Here is a 14,347-nt window from a genome sequence, read left to right on the forward strand (position 1 = left end):
TGAAAGTACATAACTCAGTGATTCAATTTAATCAGCTTCTTAACAGTCCTCTTTTAAGTTATATCAAAATCAAGTGAAATTCCACTATGCTCGAACAACAGAATTATTCACCACTCCATAAACCACCCAACCCAGGCCAACATTAGTGAAGAAAGATAACAGAACACCTTGCTTTGGTCCAACATTTTATCTAGCAACTGCCATTCAACAGCATTATAAGGAATTATGGTTTTGATGCACACTTCAGATGAGTAATGACATCTCAGCAATGACTCAAAGACCACATTTTATGGAGATGTTCATGACATTATAAGATAGTTTTAGTAAAAATTTGATTAATTTTAAAATAAAGTTTTTTTCACTATTCAGTTTTTAATATTATAATCACTCATAACATAGTTATTTTCTAGCTCTATATTTTACATAAATACTATGCTATCTCCAAAATGGAAAAAAGCTTTAAAACGATATTTCTGTGCAACTTATATTTAGGTAGATATAGCCAGTAAAAATTATTATCCCCACCCTCCAACAAGTTCAAACTTTGTTAGGTAAAATCTTCCTTAATAATGATCCAAGACACGTGCAACTTCAGCTCTACGGGTTACTTAAATGACCAGATTAAAATGCCTAGTTTTGTTAAAATCTGTGATGATGAGGTCAAATAGTTGGATTATTTGATATGGAACTACTCACATGCTAAACTGTCTTTAGGATTTCATTTTATTTACTTCCCCAACATACCAGATGGCAGTATCCCTTGGTGACACTACCCATTCAGACACCCTCAGAGCTGGGATTTGTGGTCCTGCAGGTCTCCCCTGTTGGGTTCTGGGGATTCTGCTAGAGGGTGCCACAGGGATCATGTTTTCAGGCTTCCGTGATATAAGGTTTCCTGACATCAGCAGTTGGGTGTATTTAAAGTATTTTGCCCAACTAGTGTAACAGAAATCAACTGCTTGCTTTCCAAATGTTAATTTACTTTATACTTTCCTGTCTCTGGAGAAGTAGTCCAAGATTCTTATCAACTTTTCCATGTCTTCTTTTTGTTTCTGCTTTCCTGGAGCGAGTGTCAGCATTAGCACACATTGAACTGAGTTATCTGTCTAGGCCAAGCTAGGCTCAACAGCTTTTTCCAGAGCTTCTTTGAGAACATGTGTCTAGGCCAGCAGAGAAACAGGGTCCCCCTTTTAAAGTGAATTGTAAACTTTCAACGGGAGGCATCTAGGGGGTGTCTTAAGTACGTGGCCACACCACTTCATATGGCAGCCTTCCATACAAAGAAATGGTAGTTCTACTCTAAGGCCCTCCCGTATTGTGGAGTTCCTCACCCTGCTGCAGAGAGTGAAATCAGCATACCCTGTGCAATAACTTCATTTTAGCCACTTGTACTCTCAATAAGATGACATGGAAGAGTGGGACATATTTTGTTGTTTAGTGACAATATTAATGAATGACATTTCTTTACAGTATTTTAATTGGTTACAAAGTATGTGTTTGTGAGCAATAAATAAAAAGTGATAATTAGTGTAACCTTTCATAAACTCAACAGCATTATGAAAATTTGAAAAACTCACACATAACAAATGTGCTGTGGTAACACTCTCCTGGAGGTCCAATGGCACAGAACAGCATCCACGGTGGTCAGCCTCCACCGAGAAGAAGAAGAATTCATGGAGCAGCAATCGAAGCAACCAGCATCCAGCCAACAGAAGTATGACTCATTGTGACAGTTATTCCACAGTTTTCTGATAAACAACCCTGAATGAAAGTTATATGGGGGGTTATAAATAAAAAAAAGGTCATAACCCCTATACAAGAGTTCAGTTTTATATTTCATCTGTCAATGCCCATGAGTCCATGTTGTGAGAATATCAGGGAGATATTCTAGTAAATTAGAATTATATACATTTTAGGCTTCAATATGTGGTTAAGAAGGAAATATATCTCAACCTCCCATGAGGGAACTGGGCCAAGCTTAAAGCTGCTGGAGATGTTTCTACGGGTTCTGGTTCAGCTTTGCTTTTTATGGGGGCGGAACCAGTATATTGAAACTGAATATAATGTGACTGACATGTTATTAGATTAACTATACATGAAAAGAGAACAAGGGTAACCTTTACCTGGTTTTCCTTTTGTACTTTTTAACATGCACCTTGCGTATTTTAGTATAGCTTTATTTCTGAAGTCCCCAAGCTTTCTTTCTGATATGGTACTGTCTGGATCCATAGTACTGGATTGTACAAGATATTTTTCTGGCCACACAGTATTTACTGCAGAGTTGGAACATATTTAAACATGCCAGTTAACATCTAACATAACATGGTATTTGTATATTGGAGGATGCAAAAATTAAAAAATAAACAACATTTTTTTGACAACTTCAGAACCCCAGAAGACTAAGATCTAACCTTTGTAGAATATGCATATTGCCAGGGGTGGATTAAACTAATCAGATGCACCTGGGATATGACATGAAGTTCCAGATGTTTTTATTGGTTCTTCCAAATAACAGTGCCGTTTTTTTTAAAACACTTGGAAATACAGGTATATTGTAAAACATAATTTTCTTTTTTATGCCATAGTCATGTCACACCCCTACAAGCCCCCAAGTCCCCCCATTGGCACCACTCTCTTAATCTGGCCCTGCAAATTATCCTGTGCCTACATGACTTTTTCTCTGGTGTATTAAATTAATTGATAGTCCTATATTCTTTGACCATGAATGTACGTATAAGTGTGTGCATGAGTGAGTGTGTGCAGAGTTGGCTCCTGCCTTGTGATCCTAAAAGTGGACTAAGCAGATTTTGAATTTAGAGCCAGATGTCTAATATGTCTGTTTACTAAAAATTGGTTCCATCACTGATCACATAATACAAAGAAAAAAAATATAGCCCCAGAGGAGATTTTATCTGCAACTCTAGGCAACATTAACTTGCATTGCTAACATTCTGTATTTTGAATGAAGGCTAGTTTGGCCATTATCACTACCATTTTTATGTTTTTTGTTTTTGTTTTTGTTGGTTTCTTATTCAAAGACTTTGTTTTCATTTTGTTCTCCTTTGGTTATTCCCTATAGATTTTGGAAAATAAACACCACACACACACTGAAGGAGTGTGGACATTTTTAATTACATAATGGAGTTAGTTGTTAGTTACTCATCAACATTTAAAAACAATTTAAAAATAAATTATTATATCAATAAAATATCTACACAAACAATTTACAGATTTCCCCCAGGATGTCCAGGTGGCGTCTGTGTGTCTGAAAAGAGAGTAAAGGTAGGTGGAGATATGCAGGCACTTATTCTCTTCACTCTCTCATCCCAATTTTATTTCATCTCAACATGGCAAAGTCTACCACATGCCATAATAAGAAAACACAACCCTGCTGACATCTAAAAGAAGAACAAGCTCTTCTTTAAAAAGGAATGCTTATCTTTTATATCACGTGTCCATCATTTCTTTTTCTTTTGTTTTAGAAACAATAGGTGACCAGTTTTGTACTTATTTATACACTTTGCCTTAGTTGGATATTACAAGTAAATAATGATGTCATGATTATATTACATTACTTTACATAAATTTATGTCATTGCACCAAAGGACCAAAAATCACCATATAATAAAAGCATTGTCAGGCAGTTGTTTTTCAGTCAACATATGGTGCTTTTTATAGGCATCCTCAGGGGCAGGTTTAACAAAGTACTCATAAAATGGTTGATTAATAAGGGGTGCTTGGGAAAGTCATGAAAACATAGCTTGTATGTTGCCTAAATGCATTGTGTAAAGTTGCTCTTTAACCTTTAATTGTTTATGAGAAACCCACCCCTGATTGGCTAAACCTGTTACCTTTCCTAAACCCACTGTAAATATCTTGTTACTGCTGCTGTGGACCATGCCGATGTGTGTATGAATTTAAGTCCAGAATATTTAATGTGTTGTCCACTGAACCTTCTGTTCCCAGTTTGTCAGAACATCTAAAGTCCCTTAAGAATAAATGGACACTTGTTTGGGAAACTCTGTTGATGGCTGGTGCCTCTGCCAAAAGAAATACTGCCTAACAAGTAGAGACTTGCAGTTGATTTTAAAGTTGGGCAAAAGATATTGCTATGCCTGAAAGTCCCTTCCCATAAACGGGGTCCTCATTATATTAGCCCATATACCATTTTGAAGAAGATCAGGCAAACCTCTTATAAATTGACTGTTCCAAGCATGTTTCAAGATCTATCCGACCTTTCATGTTTCCAGATTATAGTACTAGGGTGTTGTACCATGTTAGCCATTATGAATGTAGTGAGAAGTCAAGCAAAATGACACCTTTTATTGGCTAACTAAAAAGATTACAATATGCAAGCTTTCGAGGCAACTCAGGCCTCTTCTTCAGGCAAGATGTAATCCTGTTTCCAGATTAAAACCAATTTCCACAGTTCACTCCATGATGTTTATTCTGCATTTCATCCAGTATTGGTTGATGTTGTCCTGGACTGTAAAACTGTCATATTTTGAAACTGCAGGCTGTATTTTAATTTGCACAAATAAACCACAATGAACTACCAAGGAATTTGCAGGACACTTTTGCAACTTACTGAACCAAGTTATAAAGAGAATTCTTGAAATCACCTTATCTCAATACATCTGCATTTTCTCTTCCCTTTTATCATTTCTACATTATTTCTGCCTTGTGCCAGTAATTTATAATCGTAATGGATCTGTTTTGTTGTGCAATGACTTTATGGTGCTTTTAGTTAAGATGATTTATCAAGTTTTATAACTTAATTGTAAAATAAAATGGAGACAATAGTAAGCTGTTGCTGCTGAGCCTTTCTCACAAAATGCAGCAGTGGGAAGAGGTAGTGGCAGCAGCTAGTTTAAAGTTAGCGGATAAAAAAGAAAAACTACACTTGTCTGCTGGTCAGACATGTTAGATATTAGTAATGACTTTAAAGCAAGTGGCTAAGAAGGCAAGAGAGCTGAAAAGGACCAGGCAAAAACTATGAGAAGCTAGCTGTATGTGTAATGATGGCTAAGAAAACTGCCATACAGAATAGGGAGCAAGAGCCACCTGTTAAAGTACATACTTTGATTGTGGGGTCCTGGGACCCATAAAAATGGGAGAGAAACACAGGACAACTTTCGCCCTTTTAGTCAGATCACTACCTATCTCAGCTCTGACTGCTGATTAGAGAGCCACTTCTGTTCGAGTAACAGAAAGAACAGAAAGGTGAGTTGCAGCTTTCACTCGGCACACAAGAGAACAGCTTATAGTAGAGCAGATTGTAGATGAGGCAGTAGGCAGCCATTTTAATAAGTTGCTAGCTGTACTGAAAAAAACAAGCTGTGATGATTTAAGAAGGTATGAGTCTTGGTGAGGCATGCATAAACTCACAAAACAGCAGGAGAGAGCAACACTGTCCAGGTCTTGGCAAAGAGTGGAAAGAAAACCCCCAAGTCCAGGGACAGAAGGGACTGTGAGCTGAGATAAGGGGAGTAATAGTGGAGAACTACAATCATTTTGAGAAAGGGTTCCTTGTTAAGTCAAGTCTATTCAGGGGGCTGAGTACTGTCATGGCGAAAAATTGTCACCAATACGTTTTTTACCTGAAAATGAAGGCTATTAGGACTCAGGATAGGCAAACAGAGTTTTAAAGCTTTATTGCAATAAAACAACAATAATAACAACACAGACTCAACCCAATATGGCCAAATTGAGTTGAGCCCAGAACAGTTAAAAATTCAAAACTTATATATTAATTTCTTATCACTCCGACCTTGTCCAATTTGCTCATTTGCTGTTTTTCTCTGACTCCCCTCTGCACCTGTCCGGCCAATACCTCGGGTTCTCATGGGAACCATCATTATCTCCTGACTTTCCCTGTAGCTGGCCTCTATTATTTCACTGTCTATTGTCCATTTTTAGTTTCTATTTTTGCTTATTTCTTTCACCGGCCAAGGCCAGTCTCTTTCTTCCATTTATGGGCTTTCCTCTCATCACTTCCTCTTTCTTGGACTTTCAAGCTGGTTTGTCTGATGCCCAAAGCTAAGCTTTAATTGAAAAGAAATATGGCATATGCCTTTATTTAATCATTTGCTCGGCATACTTAACTTGCCTTAATTTCTGCACTAAAGTTATTTCTAATATATTCTTTATATTTTTCATGCATTACATCATCTTGACCTTGTTTATATCAAAGCCTTTTGCTGTCTTTCTGCTGATTCACCACTCCAGCCTACCAAGGCCATTTTTCCTTAGCTTCCTATCCTGTTGAACACAGGTGCACACACACACCTTCTCCTGTCCTAGGCAGTTTCTATGCGGCATCCTTTTCCTGTCCTGTCTTTCCTTTCACACACTAGCAATTCTGCTTCAAGCTTAAAAAATAATGCAATATGACTGATTTTTTAGTTAACCATGTGCTTGACTTATATTATTTACTTAACATTCTAATTTATGCTTAATCTAATGTTTCAGAAGCTTTTAATTACTTATATGCCTATTTATGCTAATATGATATTTATGCTAATATATACATTTTTCTCTTCCATATTACCTGGCAGTGGAGGTGACTGAAAAGTTATGGGAACATACTACCTATCCAGATGGCCAAGGGCTTGTAGAACCCACAGTTCACCTTTAGTCTGAACAAAAAAAGTGTCCTGGATTGTAAAATCATCATATTCTAAAACTGCAGAGTGTTTTTTTAATTTTGCTCAAATTAAACGATAAACTATCAAGGAATTTAGAGGACTGTTAAATTTTTATGAAGTAGTTCTTAAAAGCAAATTAGGGAAATACCAAAGGTAAGTAATAAAATGGAAAAGGTAAATACTGTATTAATCCAAAATACCTAAAACAGAAAGAAATTCAAAATAAGTCCATCCATCCATCCATCCATTATCCAACACGCTATATCCTAACTACAGTGTCATGGGAGTCTGCTGGAGCCAATCCCAGCCAACACAGGGCGCAAGGCAGGAAACAAATCCTGGGCAGGGCGCCAGCCCACCACAGTCAAAATAAGTAAAAAAATTAAATACTAAATCAATTAAAAAAAAAAATCCAAATGTAAACTGTCCAAGAAATAAAAAGTCCAAAATCTAAAAATCAAGAACCAAAGCTGAAATAACAAGCTTTCTTTTTTTTTTGTGTTCAAGTTTTTATTGATTAAATGAAAAGTAAAAGTAAAAGTAAACAAGCGATAATTGATTTTTGACGAATGCAACAGCAAAAACTAAACACTCCCCACCAGCGCCCACCCACCCCAACTCACCAGAGGAGGCATTTTAAGGGGAAACACAATAAGAGGGGGAAAAAATAAGTTGACAGGTGAACTAGCACACTCACACACCACACAGAAGTGCAAGGCAAAAAAAAGAAAAAAAACATGAGGAAAGAGCAACACCCAACTAGCTCTTTACTAACTGAACAACATGACAGATGGAGAAAGTTTTAGAAGGATGCAGTTAGGATATAGCGGGTTGGATAATGGATGGATGGAAGATTGTAAAATGAAGACTCCCAGATTGTAGGAGAGACAAGCGCAGGAGATTTCCAGCGAGAAGCTAAAAGCGAATTAGCTGTAATGGTTGAAGTCATTAAAAGTCTGTGCAGGGAGAGAGAAAAAGAAAATTAAAAAATTGAAGAAAGTTTTAGGAGGAGGAGAACTTGAGGGCTTGAAGTAATGAATCATAGAGAGGGATTCAGCTACATAGCACCACAGAGTTGCAGTCAGGGGACATTCCCAGATCATGTGGCAAGAAGTGCCAGGGACTTGTAGAGGACAAAGGTGACAACAAGCCTAAAGTTACAAGACTGGTAATCCAGAATTATAAGATCCATAAATTACCAAGAACATACAAAAGAGCAGAAGAAATGAAGCAGTAAGGTCAGCTAAGGATGAACTAATGTCATTAAAAACTACAGTGGCAAAAAAAAAAAACACCTACGATATCTGCTAGTTGCTGCTGTGTGTAAGGCAGTTTAAAATTTTAAATTTAAAATTATTATTTTTTTTTGTATGAAAATGTGCTATATAAATAATTGTTGTTGTTGTTGTTGTTTAAAGTATCCAGAACTGGTAATCCAATTAGGCATCTTGCCCATATTTCATCATACAAATTCGCAACATTATTGTTAAGCTACAGTCAAGAGTGGGCAGTTATAAAAATGATACACCCTCTATTTTAGCTATGTTTGAGACTGTTGGATTTCTGCAAAGTCTAAGTACTATTTGTTTAATTTTTGTATTTGATACACTACTGAAATGACGGCCTACTGCTCAGAGCAGAAACAGTGCATTTACTGATGCTTATTAGTGGATGGCTCTGTAACTGGTTAAAGAGCATCAAAATGAAATTGGACATTTATTGCATTGGGCTTCTCAAACTTTGTCCAGGTGATTAATTCTTCAATTACCAAATCTGATACTCACTTATTTTAATGCCTGCTTATTCTTACTTTTTGATCAATGTAATGTCCAATGTGTCTCTCTAATGATTGCATATGAGCTAATTCTAAATGAACTTGTATTTTTCCTTATTGCATGTGTCGATCAATTCCTTACAACAGTACATAAAATCTGTTCTTATTATCTCTTTCCTTTGGAGAAGTGAGATAAGGTTTAATTACCTGTATCTTATTGCCAACATGTAACATTTAAAGAAGCGCAATAACAAAATGTTGTTGAAAATTGTCGGGTTCAGTAAGATGTTTTTACTGTTGGGCCAATAAATAAATAAATAGTTTCAAGCAAAAGTGGATGTTTAGAGAACAAATGTAAATGTTTGTCTACTCAACATAGAAGATGGCTGTAATCTACTGTGTGAAGTGTTCAGCTATCCTCAGCTAATAGTCAACAAGAAACATAACAAATTGCATTGGCATTTGTAAACTAGTGCCACTGTTGTTCTGTAATAGCCGTGCTTTGTTCCCCAGTGTACCGAAACCCTGACTTTTGGAGGGTGATGAAATTGCAAACAGATTTGTGTAACAATTGTGCTGTTATATTTGTAAAATGAGGGATGGATGGAATTACGCCAACACGTAAGCCCTTATGTCCCCCCCCCATCCAAATATTAAACAAACACACCAGACAAATGTCATGATATGTCAGTGATATATTACACACCAACTTTATACAACTCTTTACAAATATAAGACAATGAAAAGTAATAATAAACATAATGTCACCATTAAGGGGCATATCCGAGACCCACACCTCAGACACAACCATGCAGGCAACAGTCTCAGATATATAAAATACCTTTCACGGGCTCTTTTTCCACAATCACAGTCACAATTCCAAATAATATTCTTTCTCCTTTTCTATTCCTTCTCTGCTCTTCTCCAGCAAGCATTGTCCACCTCCTCCCGATTCCAACTCCACAAGTGGAGTGAGGTGGCCTCTTTTCTGTCAGAACCAGCAGCACTTCCGGTTGCACCACATGGCACCAAGAAAATGTTTCCAGGTCAGGGCAAATCTTATTGAAAAGGGGAAGTCTTCTCCCACCCCCTGGTGGCACCCTAGAATCCCAACAGGGTGGACTTCTTGAACAACAAGTCCCATGGAACCCTGCAGGTGTCCAAAACGGAGCCATGCCAGAGAACCCCCGCCACCCATCATGCTGGGGAATGAACTGTTCTTGGCCAGCAGTCTTTCCCAGTCTGCCTATTATTTCTCCCCAATTGGCAAATGGAATAGGAAACATCCTGACAGAGGTGCACCTCCATCCACACTATCCTTCCACAATAGCCTCTCAGCTGGGTAAAAAACCTCTTTCCAGCTTGCTTTTATTTATTCATCACCTAAATCACGGTTCCTTAAATTATGGGTATCTGTAATTGATATCTATAATTGGGTCATACTGAGTCATGAATTACAAAAGATGTGAATGACAGAGGGTCGTAAATTAAAAATAAGTACCTGGATGCTGTTGTGGGTGATTCTCCAGACATCTTCAGGGGCACAGCATAATGATCAGCCACTGTTCAAGGGCAATTATGGACACGCAATATGCAAAACTGGGTCACAAGAAAAAAGTTTAAGAACTAATTATATGGTACCACTGTATAACAGGTCTAACAAAAGTATGCTTGTTTTGAGAAAAAGAGAACCAATCTAACCCAAGCTAACTGATTTTTGTGAAAGTGTTCTGCTCTGCCTCATGCATGGAACTTGAGTTGCCACAGAATAATATGACTTCACAGGAATATTGTATTTTAAGCTGATGATGCATACATAAATATTAAGACTATTAAGACTATATATTAAGTATAGTATATAATATTGTAAATATTGTTAGGTATAGGCAAACCCAGACTCACTGTAGTTGGACAGTGTATGTGGTTTCTAGGGATATTTTACTACATGCAATGTTCCACTTTACTCAGCACCTAGAAATGCATCCTTTATGTATGACAAGGTACTGTTATACAAAAAAGAACTGTTAAGTCTTGGAAAGAGTTAATAAATTGCCTGTACCAGATATCATTTGCTCAATATTGCCTAAAAAAAATCAAGTGATTTTTGTAAATGTAATGTATATATTACAGAAAGTACTGCATACTGCACATGAGGAGATTCCTAATTCCTGGAAGCTCATAAATCTGTGAGCATAATTACTTTACTCAAGCAATTTAGCATGAAGATATTGGAAGGTAATATGTAAAAAGTGAATGCCCTAAACCAATTGTATTACATATAGTTTACTTCCCTCCATCAGTTTCATCTAATGGACAATCCCCTCCACACCACCCCAACTACATCAACAACTCCCTGTATGTATTTTACCACTACCATTTCAACTAGTATGGCCATTGATGAGCTTTCCTTTAATCATAAGTATGGGTTTTCCAAAAATGATGACCAGGTGTTGAGACAACTGAGGAGGTTTAATATACTGTAGCAAAAGCTGTGGGACAGAATGGAGTTAGCCTTTTAATACTTAAAACCTGTACTAGCCAGCTCTGTCCTCTGCTACCTAGTCCTTTGGACTATATGAATCCTCTTGAAAAAGATCACTTGGATCCACTGAAGTTTGCCCATCAGCCAAAGACTGGCCTGGAGGATGCAATTATCTATATGCTCCACAAGTCTCATTCCTGTAGGGTTTGTAGCACTGTGAGGATTATGGTTTTTTGATTTCTTCAGTGACTTCAATACCATTCACCTATCCCTGTTAAGGAGTAAGTGAAAAGATATACAGGTGGATGACCGAGTGATGTCCTGGATAATGGACTATCAGGCCTACAGTTTGTGAGGTTGAATGGGTATGTCTCTAATGTGGATGTGATCAACACTAGACCATCACAAGAAATAGTCCTATCATCTTTTCTGTTCACTCTGTATACCTTGGACTATAAATATAACACCTGGGGCCTCATGCATAATGCTGCGCGTAGAATTCATACTAAAACATGGCTTACAGACAAAAGTGGAAATGTGCATATGCACAAAAAAATCCAGATGCTTAAATCTGTGCGTTCGCAAACTCCCAAAAAACTTCGCAAAAATCCCGGACAGAGTGAAAAGTAACGCACGTACACGCGCCTGCTGTCCCGTCCCATCTCCTCCCAGAATGAAACCTCTTTAAATATGCAAATCAATATAAATAGCCCTTAAGCTCAGCGTTCTGTGAAAAGACAATGGCAAAAGTACGGGGGGAAATAGAAGAATTTCAGTGAATACCAAGTGGAGGCAAGGAAAAACTTATCATTTGTTGGTTTATACAGTGGTATAAACTACAAAAGGAAGTTGATTGAATAACATAAAGTGTCGGAAAAACTTGAAAGCTCAAGTTCACAAAGTTGCACAGTCCCCGAAATATAAAAGAAGTTGTCAGATATCAAAGTCATTGTGAAAAGGTGAGTCGTAGCCCACCGTCTGAGTGTCATATGAAAGCTTATTAGGGTACAGAGAAAAGAAAAATAAATAGGGACACAGTGGGAAAAAAAGCACGAAATGTCAACTTTAATCTCAAAATTTCCACTTTAATCACATAGTTTATTTTGTCATTAAAGTAGAACATCATAAACTTAATCTTTAAATCATTTAATTTACTAGTTTCTCAAATACCATCTTAACTAAAGTAGCACGTTAAATGCTATGTTTTGTATGTGTTCTTCTATGTGTCCTTCGTTGAAAGCAGGGTGTATCTTGATGTCCAGGCTAAACTGACCACCACGGCCTAGTCATTCTGTCCCTCTAATCATCCCCTGTCTCTATATTGACTACCTCTCTCCTCACTCCACCACCTAACAGCTAATGTGTGGTGAGTGTACTGGCACAAAAAAAAATGGATGCCATTGCATCATCCAAGTGGATGCTACACATTAGTGGTGATTGAAGTGGCTCCTCACTCACATGAAGCGCTTTGAGTAGTGAGAAAAGTGCTATATAAATATAAAGAATGATTATTATGATACTGTAGTATTATTATTATTATTATTATTGTGGCACGGTGGCGCAGTGGTAGCGCTGCTGCCTCACAGTTAGGAGACCCGGGTTTGCTTCCCGGGTCCTCCCTGCGTGGAGTTTGCATGTTCTCCCTGTGTCTGTGTGGATTTTCTCCGAGCACTCCAGTTTCCTCCCACAGTTCAAAGACATGCAGGGTGGGTGGATTGGTGATTCTAAATGGGCTTTCTCTTCCTCCAACAGGACACAGAATCAATTACATTTGTGATATTACAGCTCTTTGAATAATTTAAATACTGAAATGTATGCTTGATATCATTTTCATAGTAGTTAAAGTATGCTATTAAACATGGGGACACGGTGGCACAGTGATAGTGACAAGCAGGCGTCCTGTCCAGAGATTGTTTCTTCCTCCCACAAGATGCTTGCTGCAACGTACTAACCCCCAATTCCTGTCCTTTTTCTTTTTTCTCCTAGTAACCAAACGTCACACAATCAGCTCTGTAATGGATGTTAAGCCATCTGTAAGCTTAGAACGTCGTTTCTTCAAAACATTTAAGAAACATTGAAATATCATCATAGTACATGTTTAATTATTCTATCCATCTATCCATCCAGTGTCTTGCCAGTTCCAACAAGAATACAACATGAGGCAGGAACAATCCCTGAACATGGCGCCAGGTCCTTGCTAGCAGTGCGACAATGTGTCCTCACATGTTTAATTATGAAAAATATAGATTATTTAAATGATGTTAACATTTTATCTGCATAATGTAATAAACATATTTTGCTGCATTTCATCTTAAAAATGATACCGCCATCCTATGTAAATACGTGCTTTATAAAGTGGCTCAGGAAGTGCAATATTATAAATTTATCGCAAGTTTACAGTGAGGTAATTATACTTATAAGTACAAACAGTTCAACAAGGAGCACTTGATGGACTGATTGAGTGTGTTTATAGTTATTGGGATGAAACTGTTTCTGAACCGTGATGTCCTTGCAGAAAAGGCTCTGAAGCGTTTGTCACATGAGAGTAGTTCAAATAGGCAGCGTGGCTGAGGCAGCTTGTGCTTGATGCTGTATACTGATAATTCTTTTTCCGATCAGCTGCTGTAGAGCTGTGATTCCGCACTCAGACACAGTGGGATAAATAGTCACAGTGGTGCATTGATAGGAACAACGCTAAAGCAGCTATGGTATTTGGAATAGTTTGGCCATTCCGTGGACCATTATATTGTTACAGGTTAATTACAATCAGATGCCTTAAACTAATAAACAATATGCGATTCATTTCAGTGTATTTGATAAAGCCGTGTCAGGGATGTGGACCTAAAAAAGAAAGGGAAACCACACTGGAACAAAAGCACTGCTTTGACGCTGGGTGCCACCAGTCTGCAAAACCAAATGGAAAACTTGCGTATGCCAAGCATTTAGCTGGCATGAAAATGTGCATGGCTTTATACCAAGTTTAGGTGTTATACATCGTGATCTGAGCATAGAAACGGGGCTTACTTCAACATTTTTGTGCTTACGCACTGTTTATACATGAGGCCCCTGATCATGTACCTTGCAGAAATTCTTAAATGATTCTGTGCTAATGGGCTGTAATAATAAGGGGATGAGACACAGCAGAGGAGTCAGGTGGAGAGCTTTGTTTCTTGGTACAAAGGGAATTATCTGTAACTCATCATCAGTAAACATGGATATTGGCTTTCACTGCAACAAAGAACTTCACCCACTCACTATTCAGAAAGAGTGTGTGGAAGTGGAGCTCTGGTAAATGTCCTTGAATGTCCACCTAAGTGATAAACTGAACTTGTCCCTAAAATGTAGTTATACTGTACTCTAAGTACTATAAGAAAAAATAAGGTATACAGAAACACCTGGTTACAGAGCTATAAGAAGAATCTTGTGTATTTTGAGAAAATTTGC

The sequence above is a fragment of the Polypterus senegalus genome, chromosome 6 (genome assembly GCF_016835505.1).
Source record: "Polypterus senegalus isolate Bchr_013 chromosome 6, ASM1683550v1, whole genome shotgun sequence".
Taxonomy (NCBI): domain Eukaryota; kingdom Metazoa; phylum Chordata; class Cladistia; order Polypteriformes; family Polypteridae; genus Polypterus; species Polypterus senegalus.